The sequence below is a fragment of the Pan troglodytes genome, chromosome 17, assembly GCF_028858775.2.
Source record: "Pan troglodytes isolate AG18354 chromosome 17, NHGRI_mPanTro3-v2.0_pri, whole genome shotgun sequence".
Taxonomy (NCBI): Eukaryota; Metazoa; Chordata; class Mammalia; order Primates; family Hominidae; genus Pan; species Pan troglodytes.
In genome coordinates this window covers 19,367,442-19,390,727 of record NC_072415.2, presented here as the reverse complement: position 1 = coordinate 19,390,727, position 23,286 = coordinate 19,367,442, and the positions used below count along the sequence as shown (strand labels likewise).

General features: G+C 44.1%; 1 long non-coding RNA gene across 2 annotated transcripts; it reads left to right on the top strand.

Moving 5' to 3' along the window:
- Positions 1-2,557: 2,557 nt before the first annotated feature.
- On the top strand, positions 2,558-12,241 carry LOC107969431 (uncharacterized). Of its 2 annotated transcripts, none has more exons than XR_001711212.4 (3): positions 2,558-2,646; positions 6,526-8,935; positions 11,963-12,241. It is a non-coding gene; the product is annotated as an uncharacterized LOC107969431 (long non-coding RNA). The 2 variants fall into 2 exon arrangements; XR_008540641.2 differs by having other exon boundaries at positions 2,564-2,646; positions 8,621-8,935.
- The last annotated feature ends 11,045 nt before the right edge of the window (positions 12,242-23,286 follow it).

The following is a 23,286-nucleotide window of genomic DNA, read 5'->3' as shown; positions in this document are numbered from 1 at the left end:
TGAAAGAAGCCATATCCCTCCCAAAAAAGTACATCTCATAAGATTTCATTTATATTAGTATCTAGAAAATTCCTGCTGCTATATAGTGACAAGAAGCACATCAACGGTTGCTGTGGGGGAAGACAGGGTGATAAGTGAGATGGGTTACCAAGGGGTATGAGGAAACTACTGAGAGTGGTGGAAATGTTCCTTATCTTGATTGTGGTGACTGCTTCTTGAATGTATACATTTGTCAAAAGAGTTCACTTCAAATCTGTGTATTTTGTATGTCAATACACCTCAAGTTATTTTAAGTCACCTTATCAATGAGGGCTTCTCTGAATAACCCCCTCACTTAAAATTACAATATTGCCCACCTACCCCACCTGTCTCTTCCTTAATTTTTCTCCATGGATTTTATCACTTTCCAATATAATGTATGTTATTTACTTGTTTTGTTTATATCTGCCTCCTGCCCATGCCACTGAACTGTGAGCTTCCTGAGGGTAGAGGTTGTTTTCTGTTTTCTTGCGTGATGTGTCCCTAGCAACTAGAATAGAACCTCAGTGAAGGAGTGAATGATGAAGGCTTCTTTGCCTCTCTAGCCTCCCATGAGCTCTCTCAGATCCATTTATTTATTTATTTATTTATTTATTTATTTATTTATTTATTTTGAGACGGAGTCTTGCTCTGTGGGCCCAGGCTGGAGTGCAGTGGCGTGATCTCGGCTCACTGCACCTCCGCCTCCTGGGTTCACGCCATTCTCCTGCCTCAGCCTCCCGAGTAGCTGGGACTACAGGCACCCACCACCACGCCCGGCTAATTTTTTGTATTTTTAGTAGAGACGGGGTTTCACCGTGTTAGCCAGGATGGTCTCGATCTCCTGACCTTGTGATCCACCTGCCTCGGCCTCCCAAAGTGCTGGGATTACAGGTGTGAGCCACCACGCCCGGCCCAGATCCTTGTGTTTTTTGTAACACAGATTGAGTTCTCATGCCTAAACACATAAGGTAATAGAAAGCAGGAAATATATGTGCATTCTGTTGATGATGCTCTATTAATTATGGGAGTCATTCAGCCTTTCTGGGTTTCAATTTCCTCATTTATAGAAAGAGAAATAGATGATCTCTATGATCTAAATGTTTGTTATTTGTAATGTACCCTTCTCAAAATTAACTTGCAGATTCATCAGAAGTATGAGACTTAGTAACTTTTAGCATACACATATACACAGTAGATTTATATGAACTGACTTGGAAAAATATACATGTCAAAACTTAAGTAAAAAGAGATGCTGTCAAATGATATGCATAGTATGATCCAACATACTAAAATACTATAAAACTAGATCTTCGCATATATGTCCAGTGGGACACAGAGGCCTAGGGAACAGGTGGGGTGTTGGCTGCTCAACTGCCAGCTGTGGTTACTTTCAGGATCAGAGGGAAAGAAAAGAGAGTTTCACTTTTTACTTCGCATGCTTCAAAACAAGAGAAGTGAAACCATTATGAAAGAGGTATTTTTTGTATTTATGTCTTTTTCTAAATTTTATACATTTCTAATTGTATACATAAAAGTGTTTTTAAAAAGCGTTTTTAATTAAAACTCTTACTCCTGACCTCAAATATCCACTTCTACCAGGAAAACCTCTGTAACTTAGACTGCAGAATGCAAAGCTGTTGTCGTTATTTTTCTGGGCCTGCAAATCACACTGAAACTAACAGTGTTCCAAATCTGTGTCAAGCTCACTGCTGAGTTGCATTTAGCATGTTCCTTAAAGTGTCCTTACTCTATAGTAGAGATAAGTTTCCTCATCCTGCAGAAAAGATATAATTTCTGTGCTAAAGTGGACAAGACAGAAAGAAAAAGAGAGTCACTGGAGAAGAGAAGAGTGGGAAAGGTCCTGATCTGTGATCTCGATAGCAAAGATTTCCCATTTTTTATGCCTCAGTGGTAACTATCAATGTCCGTCCTAGATCTACCAGGGACGGAATAGCAATTGTGTTGCCATAACAAAATAGCACAGTGGACCAGATAACAGAATGGCCAACAGCTTGAGGCAGCCCCAGCGAGGCCCAGCTAGACTAAGGGAGCTGTGACATTATGAATGCATCTTGGGGCAAGTCCATGGCAAAATGGTTTTCCCTTATCTTATCGGTTTTCCCTTGCCAGGAAAGGAACCAGGCTTGCAAAGCTTAGCATATCACATAACCTTACAGGGACTGGCACAGAAACACATTATCCCAGCACACTGTTAAAAGCAGAACCCTCCCCATCTTTATTACATTCTACACAGCAGAGTGGCTGATTTTATTTCACAAGGGAAGAACAGGTTGTTGAAACAACCAAGTCCAAGTATTTTTCTCAGTTGCATTCGGTTTCATTAGGTAATTTTCGCATGGTGCATCCTCCCTTTCTAGCTGCCTTTTTTTTTTTCTTCTAAAGGAAATGAGAAGATTACACTCCTAAAATTCCAGACAGGTCCACCATGAAGATTTAGCACAACAATAGCAACTTTCCTCACAATGGGATTGTTCTAGAAGGAGGTTCATGACTATCACACAAGCTTCTAAATTCTGAGGTCGCCTCCCTCCTGTCCTGCTGACTGGCACTTGCTTTCCCATTTCTAGGGTTGCAGCTGCCACCATGTGGAAATGGAGTGAGCAGGTATGAGAGGCACTGATCCAAAAGGTTTAATATTCCAAATCTGTGTCAAGCTCACTGCTGAGCTGCATTTAGCGCGTTCCCTAAAGTGTCCTTACTCCATAGTAAAGATAAGTTTCCTTATCCCGCGGAAAAGATATAATTTCTGTGCTAAAGTGGACAAGACAGAGAAAAAGAGAGTCACTAGAGAAGAGAAGAATGGGAAAGGTCCTGATCTGTGATCTCGATAGCAAAGATTTCCCATTTTTTATGATTCAGTGGTAACTATCAATGTCTTTCCTAGATCTACTAGGGACCGAATAGCAATTGTGTTGCCATAACAAAATAATCCATCTTTCAGGAGTTATATTTTCAGTGGCAGTCCCAAGATACAGCATTAATTCCAGCCGAATCTAACAGCAACAAGGGGAGGGGCGTTTATAACACTAGACCTTTGTTACATGCATATGGCTTGTGAAGCAGTCACACTTCATCAACAGGTGAAAGCAAATACCTTCGTTCATGCAATCAGCATCTTTAGTCACATAGCATCCCCAAAACTAGATAACACTAATGTTGATTTGAGACATCTTAAATATTGACATACAATTTGGATACAAATTGTTTGCCATCTACATGTCTAAACAAGAAAATTAATTAGCATTCTTTCTCCAGTCCTCTATGGACAATAGTTCTCTAGATATCTCGAATTACCTCCTTTTTCTAATTCATTCAATCCTTCAACAGAAAATTAGAATAACCTTTCAAGCTGTAAAAAAGAACCAATATTCTAATAGTTATTATTTGTGTCTATGAGTTTATGCTTACAGTTGCATCTTATGGTACCTAAGAGATCATACTGAAAAAAAAAGTGTCTCTAAAAGATGAGTAAAAGCACAGGGAGTTTAATAAAGTTTGTTGCACCACTTCTGAAATGGGATCAGCAAACATTTATTAAACTGCTATGTACTTAGAGAGTACATATTAGCTGTTATTGTCCTTAAGAAAGAGTTCTGGCAGCATTTAATAATATTTGTTGTATTATACTTCATTTCCTCTAAAACATTTTGTGAATGCAAACATTGATTAGAAAATAAAGAGACATGTTTTATTACCTCTGTCTTTCCAAATATATTTTTATCCTTTTTTCTCACATTTCATCTACCAGTTGCAATCATCTCATATACATCTTTAATTATTCCTTAGTCTTAACACTCAAATTTCCACTTCAATGGGGCCTTGTCTGCCAAAAAAATATTCTATCACTGTTTTTATTCAGAGATTTTTTTGTCTTTGAAAGCTGGAATATAAACTTGCATGAGAAAAAGATTCTTCCTTCACATGAGAACGATTACAAACCCTCAGCACCCACCGACAGGGTGAAGGAAACTCAAGAGGACTCACCTTAAGTGGAGACAGCAAATTAATTTATTTAGAATATGCCAGCTCTTTATCATTTGGCTAAACTATAGCCTCTCAAGGTTTGTTTCCCTGGGACTGAAGGACTCTCTAAAGAAAAATGACATCAAGAAAACTATCTCAAGAGGCAGAACTTTCAAACAGCAATGGGAGGCTTTCCAAGTGATGTTTTGGACTTTGATCTGCAGCAGAACTACCAAGCAGCATCACTCCCTCCTAACCAAGAAAGCCACCAATTCCTAACCAATGAATTCCATCTGCTGAAATGCTTGCAAATGCTTCTGCCTCCTGAGAAGGAAGAGATGGAGGAGGCCCCACTACATGATGGAAATTAGAGAGTCTTAGTACACAGTGGGCGGGGGGTCAAGACTGAGCTGAACAGAGGCAGCAGAGTGACCAAATAGAGCACACAGCCTGGACGGCAAGGCCTGAATTCTCATCTCCATCAAGCTGGGGCTCTCTGACTTACAGGGCCCCATCTGTAAAACAAGACTGTGTGAAATGATGCTGAAGTCTCTTCCTTCTCTAAAACTGTGCATCTTGAATTGCTCTAGATTCTGATCTTGGTATGTCCTTTAATGGACATGAAAAAATGCCTGTATCTGATGCAATGTTGTCTAAATCAACGATTACAAAAATGTTAGAATTTTATGAGCGACCTGGGAAAATCCTAACACAGAGTAAAATAAAACCATGGCTTCAGACTTTTTTAAATGACAATAAATAAAAGTTTAACAAAGAGATCAATAAAAGTGAGACTCAGTTTATTTGGGGTAAGCATCTGGAGCATGCCATGGGATCCGGGTGACCTGGGCAAAAGCAGGCCAGAGCCCCTTCCCTAAAAACACTCACAATCTACAAGGGAAGGCTGGTAGACATGGCCATCCCTCTGAGGATTCATGAAACAAAATTCGTTCCTGGCACTGTGCTCAGTACTTTGAAGGAACAAGATTGTTGATGTCCCTGCCCATGATCCATGTGGACAATGATCCAATTTGTCATAAGGACTTTAGGCTCTGCCCAGGGAAAACAAGAGGAAGCGAAGGAAACATTTTGAGTGCTGGTTTAAAGTGGCCACTGTAAGCCCTAATTGCGTTCCTGGGGAGTACCACCTGCCTAGCACAGCCCTGATGGCCTTATAAAGGGACAGGGCTGGAGCTGGACAACTCATGCACTGGATTAAAGGTGCCAAACAGGGGAAGAGGAAATGTGGCTAAGACATCAGAGTAGGAATAAACACAACCCTTGAAGAACAGGAGAAAACCAGCCCAACACACTCAAGGATGCTGAGGACCATGAGGGTAATGTTCAGGATGGAAAGATGGAGCTGATTATAGTGCTCTGGAAGCCAGCTGGGAGCCAAGAGAGAGGGTGAAGTAGGCCCCCCTGTGCTGCCTGGGAACCATCCTCAAGACAGAGCATTGAGTGGAAAGTCAGAGCTCAGAACACTGACAACAGCATGCCATTTATTGCTTCTTTAGAGGGCGACACAGGACTGCGTGTGCATGTGTGGGAAAATATCTGAAAGACACAGCAAATTCTTCGTCATGATTGTCTTAGAAGTGGGGCTGTGGGAATCAGGTAGGAGGCAGAGATTAATGTTTTAATGACTGCATTTTTGAACCATTTGAAGGAAAAGAAGGAGAGGGAAAGAGAAAAAAAGAATAAGCGGCTGGGCGCAGTGGCTCTTGCCTTTATTCCCAGCACTTTGGGAGGCTGAGGTGGCCAGATCAGTTGAGGCCAGGAGTTCAAGACCAGCCTGACCAACATGGCAAACCCCACCTCTACTAAAAATGCAAAAATTATCCAGGCATGGTGGCGGGTGTCTGAAATCCCAGCTACTCGGTAGGCTGAGGCAGGATAATTGCCTGAACACGGGAGGCGCAGGTTGCAGTGAGCCGAGATTGCACCACTGCACACTCCAGCATGGGCAACAGAGGGAGACTCTGTCTAAAAAAAAAAGAAGAAGAAGAAGAAGAAAAAGAAGAAGAGAACTGGGTAAAGGAGTGTAGACTTGAAACAAGAGGCTATTGACTTTCTTCTTCCATTTCATAGGAAATGTTGGAGACTGGTCAATCAACATTGATCAGAAAGCTCTAGAAATGGGTAAAGAAATGTGAAAAAAGGGGAAAAAAAGAAAATTTGGGTTGACTGAATAGAGGAAGTAAAAATAGACAAAGTCTATTATTTTCACATAAGAGAAATGATGACAGTCTTACACTATTGGTGCCCACAGAAACTGCAATTTATCAAAAAAAAAAAAGAATTCCTCAAGAAAAGGGAAACAATAATATTGAAATTTTTATCAAAACAAATTATTGGTTTGCTGCCTTTCCAGTTTTATAGGCCACATTATTTAAAATTCCAAAGAAAAAGGAGGAAGATTATTGAAATACCATCTATAAAGCAGATTTTACTTCTTGGAAGAAAATATATGTACATACAAGTTATTGCCATAGTTTAAGCAGACATTATCATTTTTAGACACAACCCTCCATCCATCTGAGTGATCCTGGAAGGACTCATGGAATAGTGAGACGGGGAGCGGTTCAACAGACCATCAACGGCAGGTCTGTCTTGTCCATTCCTCAACAAATGCCGAAGTGCCTCAGCTGCGGCCCCACGCTCAGGTTCCAGCCAAGGCTGACTTCACTGGAGCATGCTGCGCTCAGCAAAGACAGCGACAAGGATCCCATCATTCGACCACACAGCAATACTGGAGGAGGCAAGACCTAATTCATCTACAATACTTGGCCCACTGTTTTAATTACTGCGACAACCAAATAAAATCGTTAGGTATCTAATTGGTGACACTGGAAGTTCAGACAGCAGACATCCTAGGACTCCCAAGCTGTAGCAGCCATGACAGGAGAATTTCCCAACCCGCGTCTGAGCCCCAGACTCCCAGGCCAGGTGCCAGTGATTATCTTCAAAGCTGGAGGCCAGCTGAGAGGAAAAGTGGCCAGTTGGGCCGTTTGATTAAGTGTTAGTTGGAGAATTTTCCATGGAACATACATTTTGCAATGCAGTTAAGGAGGGAGGGTAAAAAAGTGTCTCTCTCGCAAATATTCTATGGGGAAAACAGCCTGTTGTATGAAGAATCCCGCTCCCCACAGGCTCGCCCTAATAGACAAAACCTGAGCATCTACAGATGTGCATGAGGCATGGGCTCTGGTCTGTGCCAGATGGTGACTATGTTTTCCCGCCCTGGGAGAAGGCTGTCTGCATAAGACATCTCATTCGGCAATCTATTAGGACTTCAGAGGCTTTTAGGGGTGACAAGAGCCCACATAAGGATTTAAGAGAGTTAAAAACAGATGTCTGCCTCTTTTATTCCTGGCTCTGAGTCTTTATTGTGAGAAGGTTGCTTTATTGGCCATTTTTCTGTAGAGTTAATCTCCCATTAGAGCGGCTTAGAGCTACGGCCCAATGGGTCTGCCACCTATTTTTATAAATAAAGTTTTACCAGAACATACACACTACCCTTACATTTGCATATCACCCATGGCCACTTCCATGCTACATTGCTAGAGTGGAATTATTGCGGCAGAGACTGCTAAGCTTAAGACATTTACTATCTGACCCTTTACAGAGGCCTGCCAACTCTAGACTACAGGCTAAGAGCAGGACTGGTAGGCTTCCACCCTATCACAGCATTCCCCCACTCACAGCCTCTGCCCATGTTTCGCCAGATGGATGAGGCGCTCCCTCTCAGAACCAAAGCAGCCCAGGCACCGTGTTTTGGAAGAATTCCAAATTGTCATCATGTTGCTTGGAAGGTGGCTGGTTTCTTCTGACCCGCTCAGCAAAGGAACAGGACTGTACTGTGGGGGACCTACTCGATGCCCATGGCTTGATATAAAATGAGAATCCAGCAAAAGGTGCTGAGGGCTTTGGAGGCTGTGGGTGTGGCAGTCCCTGCATGAGCAGACTCACGTGGCCGCCCTCACAGGTGCAGACACAGTAGGGCCATGGGGTGCCCAGCATCAATGGGAAAGGCAAAAGAAATGAGCTTCTTTATCTCATCTACCCAACAATGACAGGTTCTGACTCATCAACGGGCAACTGCACCCATACTTTGGGTGGGGGTCCTTAGGGAGCCAATAATTTTAAATTCAAAGTTTGGAGAGGAGGGAGCCTCTGGCTCCCAGGGAAAGCATCTCAGCGACTGACACTAAGAAACTTTCAGAGGCCACGAGCTGATCTTCGGTATCTGCTTGGACTTGGCCTGGAACACTGGGTTTGTCCAGCCCATGGGAGAACTTTCTCCAGAACTAAAGAGCTTGACCACCTCAGTGAAGGGACACAGAGGCCAGGCAGAAGTTTCTCTGCATGCTGTTCTACTCTCTGCCTAGCACTGACACTACAACTCCCAATTCTTCTGTATTAAAAGGAGCACCTGCATATATGCTAACTTTTCAGGAACAGCACACTGACATCTGGCCACTTATGTTTTTTCTGGAGCAAGATACAAGTCCCCTAATTAATTATGGATCAAACCATCAATGCCTAAAAGAGGTGAGTTTCACTCTCATAAAAGGAGCTCAGTTTTTTTAAAGGCTTTCATGTGAATTTTCAGAGGCTGGCAGCATCTTTCTGCTGTGCTTAATAGCGAAGGGTGAATGCTTCATTTTCTACCAAAACACGCCTTCCACGTGTGGGGATCTCCAACGGGCGTCTGGAGCTCTTGGCTGGAGAGGCTGCCTCTGCCCCAGTGCCAGGTGCGCTGGAGAAAACAGGCATGGGAGCACAGGAAGGATCACAGCTGTCGCACAGGAGGCATGGAGCTGACGGGACCTCCAGGGGCACAGGATGGGGTCAGGATAGGCGAGGACCTTTGGATGGCCGGAGATGGCAGAGCACTGAGAAAGAACAGCTTCTGCGGAGCTGCGAGGTGAGAGCGAGGGTAGTGGGTTTGGGCTCTGCTATGCGAAGCCGGCTTTGGGTGTCCTTGCATTGCTGGGCCCTTGGGGCAGGTTCTTGCACCTCTGTTGGCGGATGCGTGCCCTCTAGTGGCAATTTATGGCAGCCAATTCAGTCCTTAACATTGGGGGAGTCGTACATCCCATTCAGAATATGAAAGCTATGCGTTTATCTCCCCAAACCCACACTTCTGAAAATGCACACACAGTTTTGCTGAAAATATATAAATAAGAAGATCAATGAAAGGACAACTCCACCGACGAGACCTTGAAAAAAACACCACATGACTACAGACCCTTCCCGGGTGGCCATGGGGCAGGGCAGGTCATCTACCCATTGGCCAACAGAATATTTTTTTTAATGACCCTTAATTTGCAGATGCATAAAAGTGTCTCTGTGAAAACAAAACCAAATTTCAAAGGGGCTCAAATCACCTCAAATCTTGGTAGCAACGGAGCATGTTTTCAGCAATTAAAAAATGCCTTTCATTTTGGCAAATCCCTTATTTCCTTCCAACCAGTTCTGAAACTACTTTACCATAAAATAGCCCTAGAAATGTTTTTTTCTTCCAGGAAGGTAAATTCAGTTTTTAATGTAAAGTAATTTTAGACCTCCCATTCAGACTCCTATATTCATGGTATGCTGTAATTTATTTATTTAAAATTTAAACCTGTTAAAGCTCTGATTTATTTTTTAATTTTTATTTAATATACACAACTTTTTTTTTTTTGAGATGGAGTCCTGCTCTGTCACCAGGCTGGAGTGCAGTGGCATAATCTTGGCTAACTAGAACCTCAACTTCTCGGGTTCAAGCCATCCCCTGCCTCAGCCTCCTCAGTAGCTAGGATTACAGGCACACGTCACCACCCCTGGCTAATGTTTTGTATTTTAGTAGAGACGGGGTTTCACCATGTTGGCCAGGATGGTCTCGATCTCCCAACCTCATGATCCTCCCGCCTTGGACTCCCAAAGTGCAGGGATTACAGGTGTGAGCCACCGCATCCGGCCTATATACAACTTTTAAAAACACCAGCCAGCAATGCAATTTTTTCTCTTTAAAAAAAAGAGATTGTTTTCAACCATTCTAAAAATTTTTTAAACTGTATGCAATGTGCACCCTAAAATTCCACCAGATAAGAGAGAAAGGGGAGATAAAATTTTAAATTTTAATCAACTGTAATTTTCCGAAAATAGTAAGATTATATATTAGAAAGAGGAGAAGCTGTCTTTATTTGCTAACCTTAATCTATGTACCATTTCCAACAGAACTTGAGGTGAAAAACCATGTCTTACCTCTTTAAAACCAGTGTTCATATGTACAAAATATGCAGTAAGGCAAGAATATGTGTGGACAACACAAAACACAACTGTATATTTATGTGCTTTAAAACGAATTAATGTCACTGCTCTCACCTTATGCAAAGCTGGAATAGGAAAAAGGAGAGTTTGCGTACTGATCTCTCGGCATGCCTATTTAGTATTGACAAGACTTCTCCTTAAACCCAGTCCAATTCCAAACCACAGCGATATCCAAGGGGAACTCCTGGCTCAGGCATGATGAATCACCAAGCTGGAGTCCCGATTCTTGGGGTGGGTACTGTCCTGCTTGGTGCTTTCGTGCTTCTAAGTGGAAATGGCTTCTCCTACTATGGAAAAGGTCTACGTGATAAACAAGCAAAGAAAAACTATCTGTGATCATGGGCCCTAGAAATGAAACATGTTGCTCGTTTTCTTTCTTTCATATATTACTTGTCCAGGTTCAATTATTTCCAGTGGGGCTATTATTGGCTGAGGCCCTGAAAGTTGTACTCATAGGTCAATCAATGTGTATCAGTGACCTTCATCTTTGCAGCCTGTCAGTGCATACCAGTGACCTTCGCACCCATCAGTGTGTACCAGTGACCCTCACTTTCACAGCCATCAGTGTGTACCTTCACAGCCATCAGTGTGTACTGGTGACCCTCACCTTCATACCCATCAGTGTGTACCAGTGACCTTCACCTTCACAGCCATTAGTGTCTACCAGTGGCCCCCTCCCTGAGGCCTTCTCCACAATTACTCTAGAGTACTCATTTTTGGGAGGATGCCTCAAACAGTTCACATTTAATACAACAGTCACACACAGGACACAAAAATCGTATCCTCCAGAATACTTAGGACAATCTCCTTTCACCAAACACTTGCAGAACCATTTGCTTTTGATGAGTGAGACACGGCCATGAGCAATCTAGTAGACAGCTGAGTTGTGACCAAAAGAATTTCATCCCTCCTTCACTCATAATGAGACTTTGAAAGACGACCTCGCTGGCCATAAAGCTTAGTCTTGGGTTTTCACGTATTTCTCTGCAAAGTAGGAACACTCTGTTACTTCTAGAAGGATCTATTGATGATACGATAACCATGTGATGCCATGTGAAGCACACAGCAGAAAAATGATACAACTGGGAAGATTCTAATTTAAGTGGTCCTCTACTGTCCTTTACTGCTTTCAGCAATCCATTGCCTTTCCTGTAGCCTGTATACTGTATATGATTTTCCACCTTTTTTATACCATTTAACATTGGTTCTTGTACAATTCTTTTTTACTTACAAATACTGCAATGCGATTTTTCCTTTTGTTATTTATGTAACAATATAAAATAACATGTATATTTCCATAAGTATTCCTATAATACTAACGCATTACCATAAACTATGTTCTTATTTTATTTTCGGTTATGAATCTCTTTAGGTGTTTTTTTTTTCTAGAGGCACCTCTTGAGGTAAGGTTGGGTGTACCCAACAGATGCCTAATGCCACACAGAGTTTTGCCAATCACAGCTCTTTATCCCCACTTCTTTTTGAACCAACGTTTTGAGGTTGCCAGCATTCCTAGAAATCATGACACACTTGACTCAATGATTCTTGCCTGAGAAAGTTTTCTGTTTTTTCTTCATTAAGTCAATGAGGGGAAAGATAAGTAAGCAGCTTCACATCCTTATATTTTGTCTTCTAACAGGAAAATAAATAGAGCCATTCGCCTTCATCTCCTTGAGCTAGCTGTCAGACTATATCGACTAATATGGAGTCCGTCTAGTTGTGTATGAGTCTGTGTGCAATTGCATGTGTGTATTTGCAGCTTTGATCCGGAAGCCTTCTAAAAAAGAAACTGATGGCTGGCTGCCATCAACACATTTCCTTTCCTCCAGTTCTGTATGAAACCAAGCCTGTGTGTCAAGGGTTCCCCTAAGTGTGGAGCTCCAGTTCCAGCATCAAAGACAAAGCATATCAGAAATGCATTTACATTTGTGTTCTCTTGAGTCTCGCCTTCCATCTAAAAGGCATGAGTCATGCCAATCCACACACACATGCGTACGCTCCACACTCCCAACTCAGTCCCTTCTTGATTCTAGACAAGCAGGAAATCAGTCTGTAAGTGGCTCCCAGTCGTTGGGGAATTTCTTATCATGTTTATCTTATTAATAGAACAATTGTCCACAGCATTCCTGCCATATTCCTGGCCTGTGCCCATGTAGATCCTCATAGTGGAGCTCCTCTTCCCTCCTCACTTCTCACTCACTCCTCATATGGGATCATAGCTGCCAAATCCCCATGGCTAGACATTCACCTGGATTCCAGATCCCTGTGTTCATTACGTGGAGTCTCAGAAGTACCTCCAGTCACATGTTCAAAGGGAGCGCAGATCTTCACAGGCTTATGTGTGTCTCCACCAGAGAATGGCACAGTTATCCTTCCAGATATGCAATCCGGAAAGTGGAGGCAATCCCTCAAAACTCCCTGTTACCCACCTGGCATAGTCAATTTGTCACCAGGTCTTGTAAATTTACATTCCCAAACAAATACAAAATCCATTCACTTTCTCCCTCTCTACCATCACCTCTCTAGTCCGAGCTGCAAGTATTACACATTTGCTCCTCTGAAAGGACCTAGGTCTGCCCAAATCCACCCCACCTTCTAAAATCTGCCGTTGATACAGCCTAGTCTCTGTGCTGCACCTGCCCAAAGCCCCCCAGCTGCTCCCCATGGCTCTCCAGGTTGAAATCTTGCACCTGACCTCAAAGTCCTGCAATGACCTGGTGTGATTCACTCCCTTCCTGCCTCCAACTCACCCTCCTTTCCCCTCCTCCACGCCCTTGCTTTTTCCCACTTGATTTATCTTGTTAGCCGCTATTAATCTGTCACATCACAGCTCAAGATTCATAATAAACATCCTTCCCTCAGCCTTCTCAGGCTCTCATAACACCCTACAACGTCTCTCCCATGAAACTGAGCACAGTGGAGCCAAGTTCAATTTGCTCATCACTGTATGCCCAGCATCTAACACAGACTCTGGCACATAACTCTTGCATTACTAATATTTGTTGAAAAAATATTTTTGCATGAGCAAAATATAGAGGTCATTTAAAAAAATAGCTTTGCTAATGAGTCCAGAATAAGGAGGTGGTGGTATTGACTTCTCCTTTTTATGAATGTGCCCTACCACCCAATATACAGGCCAAAGAAAAACACTCTTTTTTGAATTTTCAAAAAAATTGCCTTGATTCTTCACTAAATGTCAGGCATTATGTACATTATGCTGAGTGCTACATATGCACTATCTCATTGGATAAATTCAAGTTTACCAGCATTTTCAGGCATCAATCTGGGGGCTGGGCAGGAAAGCTGCATACTTTTATCTGTCATCACAGATTGTCACAATCACTCTGGGACAGGAGCCCTCAGTTTGTGGGTGATGAAAAGGAAGCTCAGAAAGTTTACAGGGTGCTGAGCTCACTCAGCCAGGTAAGTGGCAAAGCCCACATCTAATTCTTGATCATAGGCTCTAGTTCTAGCACACGCTCCAATGCCGCAGTTGGTCAAAATAGTGGCAAATTATATGAAAACGTGTGTCTCATGCTGCTCAACTGATGTGATCTACAATGTTTTATCCCCAATTAGTGTTTTCAATAAGTATCTAGTATAAGACAAGAGTCCTTAATGAGCTCAGTAAAATAATTTAAGTACAAGTATTCCCTTTACCTCCCCAGAAAAACTCGGCAACCTCGCCGGAGGCTTGGTCTGACTGGCCACCGCTGCCTTTGACCCTCTGCCATAAACTAGGAATTATAAGTTAAATCAGAGGTTATAAATGTTTCTAGAAAATTTACTTCCTGGGTTCAAACACTACATTTTAAAAGTCCTTTTCAACTTATCCAAAAATTGACAGAAAAATTATTTTTTCACTTTCTAGACTGCTAACTTGGCAATTTGTTCACAATATGGAGTACAAAGAGACCAATTCAAAGCATGTATTTATTCATGTCTGGTGCTGAAATTCCTTCGGTCAGGGTGGAACGTGCTTTTTTTGCATCCTGAGTAGAGCTGAAATTTTTATATTTGTAAATGTTCATGTAAAAAATAATTCATAGCTTTAAAATCTAGAATGGCTCAAATAATGTCTGTGTATTGGCCAGGTGCGGTGACTCATGTCTGTAATGCCAGCACTTTGGGAAGCGGGAGGATTGCTTGCACCCAGGAGTTCGAGACCACCTGGGCAACACAGTAAAACACTTTCTCTACAAAAAAAATTGTAAATTATCCAGGTGTGGTGGCACGTGCTTTAGTCTCAGCTACTTGGGAAGCTGAGGTGGGGGGATCCCTTGAACTCAAGAATTTGAGGCTGCAGTGAGCTATGATCACACCACTATACTCCAGCCTGGGCAACAAAGTGAGAACTCATCTCTAAAAAAAAATTAAAATGTCTATGTACTTTTGTGATGTTTCATCAATTTTTAAACTAATAAATGGGAATAAATGCAGGGTTCAGGAGAAAACAGCATTTTCAAGAGGCTTCTTTAAAGGCTACAGACTTATTGAAAACTTTAAAAAGAAGCCACAGTTGTCTATGGAAGGTGTGGGACTGAACAGAGCCATCCATCACTACTCTCTGCACTCTGAGTTAGAGAAATGTCACTTTCTCTGAATTCAAGTTCTGAGCCCAATCACTAAATTATGTATCCTATCAATAGTCCTCATTTTACAGTTTTTCTAAATCTTCTGATTTGGGGCCTATACTCAAATCTCTGTCACTGTTTTTAATATTTGCTCCATTTGGGACTTCCTACAAATATCATCTCTGGCAAGGGAGCAAATAAACATGTTGTTCCAACATAAGACCTTTATCTTCTGCCCCTGGTTATACTTGCTACAGACATTTGGCTGAGCCACCTAGTTGATCAGAAGCCTCTCGTTGTTTCAATCCTTGCTGCTAGAAGTCTTTCTAGAATTACCCTGCTTTCCTAAGTCAGGAATTAGTGAGCAAACACTTCCTAACAATACTAATAAGCTTATTCCAAAAATTCATTTTTTTGAATTATTTAGAACTTCAACTACACTATGCAACGAAAACACTATTAGAAATTGTTGCTTTTCCAAACTAGTTCATAAAAGATCATTTTACTCATGAGAAATATATTAAATATAATTTATTCAGATAATACATCTTAATAAATGCTACCATATGACATATCCATGCCAGGTCTTCCTCAAAGAAAAGACTCTTTTTTTCTTTTTCTTTTAAAGACAAGGTCTCATTCTGCTGCCCAGGCTGGAGTGCAGTGGCGTGATCATAGCTCACTGCAGCCTTGAACTCTTGGGCTCAAGCGATGCCTGGGGCTCAGCCTCCTAAATAGCTGGGACTACAGGCACGCACCACCATGCCGAGCTAATTTTTGTATTTTTTTGTGCAGACAGAGTCTCAATATGTTTTCCAGGCTGGTCTCCAACACCTGGCTTTAAGCACAGGGATTACAAGTGTGAGCCACTGTGCCCAGCCAAAAGAAAGGACTTGGTATAATACTTACCCTACACTTAATTTAGAAACTCTGAAAGGGGTGAACACAGCTCAAACATGAAAGAGGAATTTCAGCACAGTCAACCAATGCAGAACAGTCCCTGAGTCCTAATTTTCTGTTATTCTGACCTCAGATTCATTCAAAACTTTCCGTTCAATAAACACTCAGCACCTACCATGTGCCCTGATGCTGCTGTTGCCCTTTCTCTGATTGCTGTTGTTGATAACAAGCCCACTTCAGAGCTGTGATCTCAGACCTCCCAGTCTGTGGTCTGTGCATAGTCCCAGCTGATTGCTCATTCCTGTCTCCAGGATATCATCCCACTGACCCAATCAATGTGTGTATAGGCCAGGGATGGTGGCTCACACCTGAGTCCCAGTGCTTTTGGAGGCCAAGGCAGGAGGATCTCTTGAGGCCAGGAGTTGGAGGGTGCAGTGAGCTATGATTGAGCCACTGCATTCTAGCCTGGGCAACAGAGAAACACCTTGTCTCAAAAAAAAAAAAAAAAAAGGGATAGGTATGTAGTAAATGCTACTAGACACCAATGAGCTTTCTCTTCAGAGCTGAGGCAGGTTTTCTCCTCCTGCCGGGATGTTGGCTGTTGATGGATCCCAGCTGTGCCCTCCCCAGGAGTGTCCTGGCTGAAGGAGGCTTTCTTGCTCATGGTCATGCCCCTTGCTGAGGACAGGGACCTGTGAACACAGGACACAGGGGCTACTCAAAATGGGAGCATAGAGACCGGGTGCCCAGGATTAAGTCTGGGCCATGGGAGCTCAGAGCCCCCTGAAGGAGCCAAGGACAGCTCACCTTCTCCTCTTATGGGTGCTGCTTCCCTCTCCTCTTATGGGTGCTGTTCTGGAGGGCACTAACCCCCAAAAATCCTGCATGCGAACATCTGCCTCCTAGTTCCTTCCCAGAAGAACTCAAACTAAGACATTTGGCACTGGGGATAGTCCAGGGAAGGTCACAGGAAGCTCACTCACCTTCCTCTGGCCAGCACTGACTCCCACCCTGGGGCACCCATGCCCCCTGGCAGGTTGCGGCCGGGAAACTACTGCAGATTTCACTGTGGTGCATTTGGGCAGGTCAGGGTGAAGGAGTCCCATGCTGGGGGTGATAGCCCAGGCAGTCAGGAGGTTCTGGTGGAATAGTAAAATCATAAGGTCTGTGGAATGAAACTCTCTTCTGGAAGCCATCAATGCACTGCAGAAAGACAATTAAGGCCGCATTAAATGAACCTCCTATTTGATGTAAAATGTGAACACTACTGGGCCACCAAGGCAATGCAGAAAGAGACTTTCATCTCCTCCAGCAGGAGGGCTGGGACAGCCAAAGGTCACACCAGGACTTAATTTTGAAGGAAGCAAAAAAGAGGCTCAACCCTGGCAAGTCTAATGTCTCAAAGTCAAGGCCCTAAATGAAAAGAAGTGAAATCCTGAGATTGAGATAGGAATACCCGGGAACACTTTGAATCTGTCTCCTTCCCTGAGCCCTCAGGGTCTGCAGAAGTGGCCCATCCTCCCTATGAATGACTCATGTTTCCACTAGCACAAGGTTGATGCAGAGGCCTCTGCCTTGTGGGACAATGTGTACTACTCTCAAAGCTCACCTCCAGATGCCATCCTGGCCAACAGGGTTGGTAATGAGGGTCAAACCATAACATAACTTAGCCAGGTAAATTCATGTCAGTCAGCTAAGGAAGTAAGGTAGATTAAAGATGGTGACAAACTCTTTGCTACTCTTCCCATTAAGAGCTAAATCTAATCTCTTTTGCTTGTATCTGGGCTGGTTTCATGACTTGTTTGGCCAACAGAAAATAGAAGAATAGGATTTCTGGGGCTAGGGCATAAGAAGCCTTGTAGCTTCTACCGGAGTCTCTTGTAACATACTGTCGGGTAACTCTGGGCTGCCATGTGAGCAGTCTGATCACCCACAGATCATCACACTGGAGAAGACTTGCAGATGCCTGTCGAGACACCAGACTCATGAGTAAAGCTATCTGAGACCCTCCAGGCCAGCCCACTGTCCAGATAAACACCACCAAATGAACTCCAGTGATGTATGGAATAAGAGTCACCTGGCCGAGCCTGGCTTGTATTCCTAACCCTGAAATATCTAAGCTATAATACAATTGTTGTGTTGAGCCACTACATTTGAAAACTATATGCTGAAGTTACTGCAGGTCACAGCCAACTTGCACCAGCAAAAGCCAGGAGACTCTGTAGGGGACTGGATATGCTGAGGGGGCTGCGTCAGGATTGGTGGAGCATAAAGTTGGAAAAGCTCACTGAAATGAGAGCACTTTCCTCTAATAAAGAACTGAATATACAGCAAGGAGCATGGTAGGATGGTTCTTGAAAGGCTGGATAGCAATGGCCCACATTAAATGAAGTTGAAATATCAGAACTGCTGAGGCAGAGAATGGAAGAACTCATAAAAGGCTTGCAGAGGTGAACATACAAGAGTAGATATTCTATGTAAGGCCTCAACATGAGTATTATTCAATATTTGTGGTGTGAACGCTTCACCCGCAACATGATGCCCTCGCTCACGGAGACCAACTAACTGCTTGGTGACAAGCTGATTACATGGAGCCTTTCTATGCTGGAAGGGGCAGTGATTCGCACAGACAGAAATGAATACACTGTCCAAGTAAGGTTTAGGCTTTCTTCTGCCCACAGAGCCTCAGTCAGAACATCTGTCAGCTCTCATAGGGTTTGGCCATTAGACACGGTACTTCCTGCATTACTGCATCGGACCAATGCTCTGCTTTATAACAGAGGAGGTGGAAAAAGGATCTCCTGGTCCTGTCACACATCGTACTACCCAATCGCATCCGACCTTTTAGACTGACAGAATGGTCTTCAAATGTGTAGATAAGCATCAACTTGGGCAAGATACCCTTTGATAGGTCTTTTTACATTGCTGGATTATGAAATTTAGATTGCCTAATAAGGTCTCTCAATAAAATACTCAACACAAAAATATCCTTCTCCACCCCACTTATTTTGAAACATACAATTTCTTTGGCCACTTTCCTAGACTTCAGTGAGAGCCTGGGTCAGGGGCTGGTCACGAAACTGGGAGAGTCTTGTGTCACCTCTGCCGCTCTTCTTTATCTAATTGGGTAAACTTCAGTCAGTCTAGGAAAATACATTCAGTGTTTTAGCTGGAAATGTTTCCATTCCTGTACTTTATCCCTGATCCCGAGACACCCTATATAAAATAGGAGCTCCCACCTCTTCTGTGTCCTTAGCCTGCTTGATTTTCTTCTTAGCACTTGCTACTATATGATATGCCACATTCTCTCTCTCTCTCTCTCTCTCTCTGCATTTTACACACACAGACACAAGACATAAAACTCAAGATGAGCAGAGATTGATTTTGTGTATTGCTAAATTCTCAGGATTTCTAATGCTATCTGGCACGTGGTAGACAATATCTTTTGAATGAGTAAATGAATGAATGAGAACAAGATAGCTGTAGGACAAAGAGAAGAAGAGAACCTTTGTAAATCAGGAACAGACTAGGAAAATGTAACTCTTCCATGTTAAAGGTAGATTTGGTTGTTTTCATGAGGGCTCACCACCTGCAAGCACTTTCTAGGATTCCATTTAGTAGTCACTCTCTGACTCCACTTTCTTGTCAGGTCCAGCCTCTTACTTGCTGTCATTCATTCTTTCAACACTTGTGGAAGGTTCATTATGCAAAAGTCAGGATCATTTAGTGGAAAGGGTCAGATGGACTTAACACCTGTGTGCCTTTGCTCAACTTAACCTCTCTGAGCCTTTTTTTTCTCATGTGTGAAGGGAAATTATAAAATAGATAATATATATATAAAGCACCTAACCTGGCATCTGGTCCACACAGGAACTCAATAAATGCCAAGCTCTGGGGAAAATGGATGTGCCTTGCTTTTGAGGACCCTACTGTCTGATGGGCAGAACAAATTAGCAAGCTCCCAATGCAAGGCAGCCAGCGGGAGGGTGCAGGTCAATGCAGAATACAAGGCAATGGGGAGAAGGCTTCCCCATGGAGACAGCTTTCTAGGTGATTATGAAGGATGTGATGAGTTTCACAGGTAGAAAAAGACATCCTCAGTTCAGGGCACACAGGGGAGGCCCAGGCTGTGCCCTGGAAACAGAAAGCCACCTGATGCTGTGGAGTGTGGTGGGGAGGAGGCAATGGCAGGCACTACCATTCCCAGCAAGGTTCCTGGGGACCTGCTCCCTGCTGTGGCCTGCGAAGGACATTTGGTTATCTGTGTCCTCTGGCTGGATGTGTTTGGCAAGTAAAGCCCTATTCCATTCTTCTTGGCATCCACACTCTAAAGGGGTGCCTTACACATGGCAGATGCTGAATGCTATTGGTTGGGTCATTTGAACCTATTCCCTAATAGGAATCATGTCTGGAACCTTCAGATGGGGCCAGGAGTACTGTTAAGGCCACTCCATGACTTGGTGAACTTGCCTGCTCATCTGACTTCCCGATCTACAATTTGTGCTGAGCGCTGGGAGAGGTCAGCCATAGTTTGAGCTCCTGGGTGGGAAACATGTTGGGATCATGGACTGTTGCTTTGTTCTGGAGTTCTCTTGTGCCCTTATCTGTTCCCATTAGTCCCAGTTACACTGTCTCTGGCATCTGTCTTTAGTCCAGTTGCACTGTCTTCAGCCTCTGATGTAGCCAGGCTGGCTCTGAACAGCCCTGGGACCTCTCAGTTTGTAGCACTCACAGCTGATACCAGAATTGACTTGCTAAACAACTTCATTATCAAATTGCCTTCCTATTATTTTCCTTTTTAAATGTTTACAAGAAGAAATCCAGTTAATCAAAAATTGGCATAACCAGCTGAGATTTTAGTGAATTTCCTGAACTAAAAAGGCAGTAAAGTGGCTAATAAAGAGCATGGGCTTTGGGTGTTGGCCAGGCCTGGGTACCAGTCCTTCCACTTTTGATGAGACTTTAATCAAATTACAATCATGCATCGCCTAACGACAGGGATGCCTTCTGAGAAATGCATCATTAGGCAATTTTGTCATTGTGTGAACATCACAGAGTGTACTTACACAAACAGATAGTAGAATCTACTACACACCTAGGCTATATGGTATTGCCTATTGCTCCTGGGCTACAAACCTGGGCAGTGTGTGACTGTACTGAGTACTACAGGCCACTGTAACATAATGGTAAGTATCTGGGCTCTAAACATAGAAAAGTTACGGTATAAATATGGGAAAATAATATACCTGTAAAGGGTAATAACCATGAATGGAGCTTGCAAGACTGGTAGTTGCTCTGGGAGAGTCAGAGAGTGAGCAGGGAGTGAGCGGGAAGGCCCAGGATATCATGTAAATGACTGCAGACCTTATGAACACTGTATACTTAGGCTACACTACATTTGTTTTTAAAATTTTCTTTCTTCAGTAATAAATTCACCCTACCTTACTGTAACGGTTTTACTTTGTAAACTTTTCAAGTTTTTTAAACTTGACTCTTGTGTAATGACACTTTGTTTAAAACACAAATACGTTGTACAACTGTACAAAAATATTTTTTCTTTATATCCTTATTCTATAAACTTTTTTCTGTTTTAAAAATGTTTTACCTTTTTTTTTACTTTTTTAACATTTTTTATTAAAAACTAACAGACTAACACCACCGGGCCGGCCCTGCAGAGTTCCTACTCCCCCTTCCTGGCCCCTGGACTTGCTGCTGCTGCCACCACTAGCACAATGCCAATACTGTACTGTGCATAATCGCACGTGCTGGATTTTATACGACTGGCAGCACAGTAGGTTTGTTTATATCAACAGCACCACAAACGAGTGAAGTAATGTGTCGCACTATGACCTTACCAAGGCTACCACATCGCTAAGTCATAGGAATTTTTCAGCTCCATTATAATTTTATGGGACCATCTCATGGTAACCTCAAATCAAAAACATACAAAGGATAAGCAAAAAGTTAAAAGCAAAAAAATTAAATCATATTAGAGAAAATCACTTTCACTAAGAGGAAGACAGGGGAAAAAAAAGGAAGAGAAGGCCACAATGCAACCAAAAAACAAACAAGATAGTAAGAGCCGGGAGTGCAGGGAGGTGTGGGGGGCGGGATTTGGTGGTGGCTATCCGGGGCCAGACAGCCCATGAATAGAGGCCGGGTTGGGTGCACTATCGGGGGCTACACTGCCCGCGGCAAGAAGGGGTTTGGGGCGATACCCATCGCAGGGTGGTGGGGTGGGTTCTGGGCACCATCGGGGGCTGCACTGCCGTCAGTGGGGGCCAGTTAGGGGCACTATCAGCTGCTGCATTGCCTGTGGCGGGGGTCGGGTTTGTTGCGCTATTGGGACTACACTGCTGACAGTGGCATACTGCTTAGGGGCGCTGTCGGGGGCTACACTGCCCGCGGTGGGGTGCAGGTTGGGTGCACTAACTGGGGCGTCATTCCCCAAGGCTAGGGAAAGGTTGGGGTTGCTATCCGCTATCTGGGGCTGCTCCCCATCGTGGGGAGCGGATTGAGGGCCTTAAGGATCCGTGGCTGCACTATTCACTGTGGGGAGCAGGCTGTAGCGCTCTCTGAGACATCACTGCTGGGGCGTCACTGCCTTCAGCGGGGGGCTGGTTAGGAGTCCTATCCATGGCTGCATGGGTCACCGCAGGGAGAGGGTTGGGGGCGCTATCCGGGGCTGCGCTGCCCAAAGCAGGAGCAGGTTGGGGTGCTATCTGGTGCTGTAATGTCGGAGGCAGGGATGTGTTGGGGTGCTATGGGCTACTACACTGCGTGGCGAGGAGGGGGGTGTTAGGGGCGCTATCGGGCTGCCCTGCCAACAGCGGCAGAGGTTGCAGCAACAGCAGTGGTCTCCAAGAAAGGAGGCTTCCTCCTCTCCCCAGACTCCAGACTCTAGAGGGCGACCTCCTCCTGCTCCTGCTCCAGTGGCACGCGTGCACAACGTTTCCACGGGAATCCTGGGTACGGCAGGGCCCCCACATCCGCCGTGGTTCCCAGGCCTGCTTCCTCTCTCTGTGTTGCAGAGACGGGCTGGGACCCCTGAGCATGCTGGACACGGAGTAGCGGACACCACAGGGGGACAGGGCCCTGTGGGTGGAGGCATCAGGATCGGAAACAGCACTTGGGTGGGAGGGCTGGCTGGGTCTGAGTTCCTGCTGGTTCTGCTCCCCAAGGAGCGCAGCCCTGGTGGGCCCAGCAGTTCCTGTGGACTGGAGAGCCGGGCAATGTGGTGTTTCCAGTCCCCACTCCAGGCCCCAGTTCCTGGCCAGCTTGGGCCAAAAGGAGAGGCTGGACTTTGGTGGGTGGGTATGAGTGCCTTCATTGAAACCAGCCCCTGCCACCCAGTGGCCAGCATGACAAGGTGAGGCTCTAATGCTGCTACTCCCTGCATCCTCCTCTAGGCTTTTCTGGCTTTGCCCACCCAGCTGTTACGAGCCAGGAGAAGGGTGAGTCACCTGCATGTTGCATGCTGGAGGCTGGA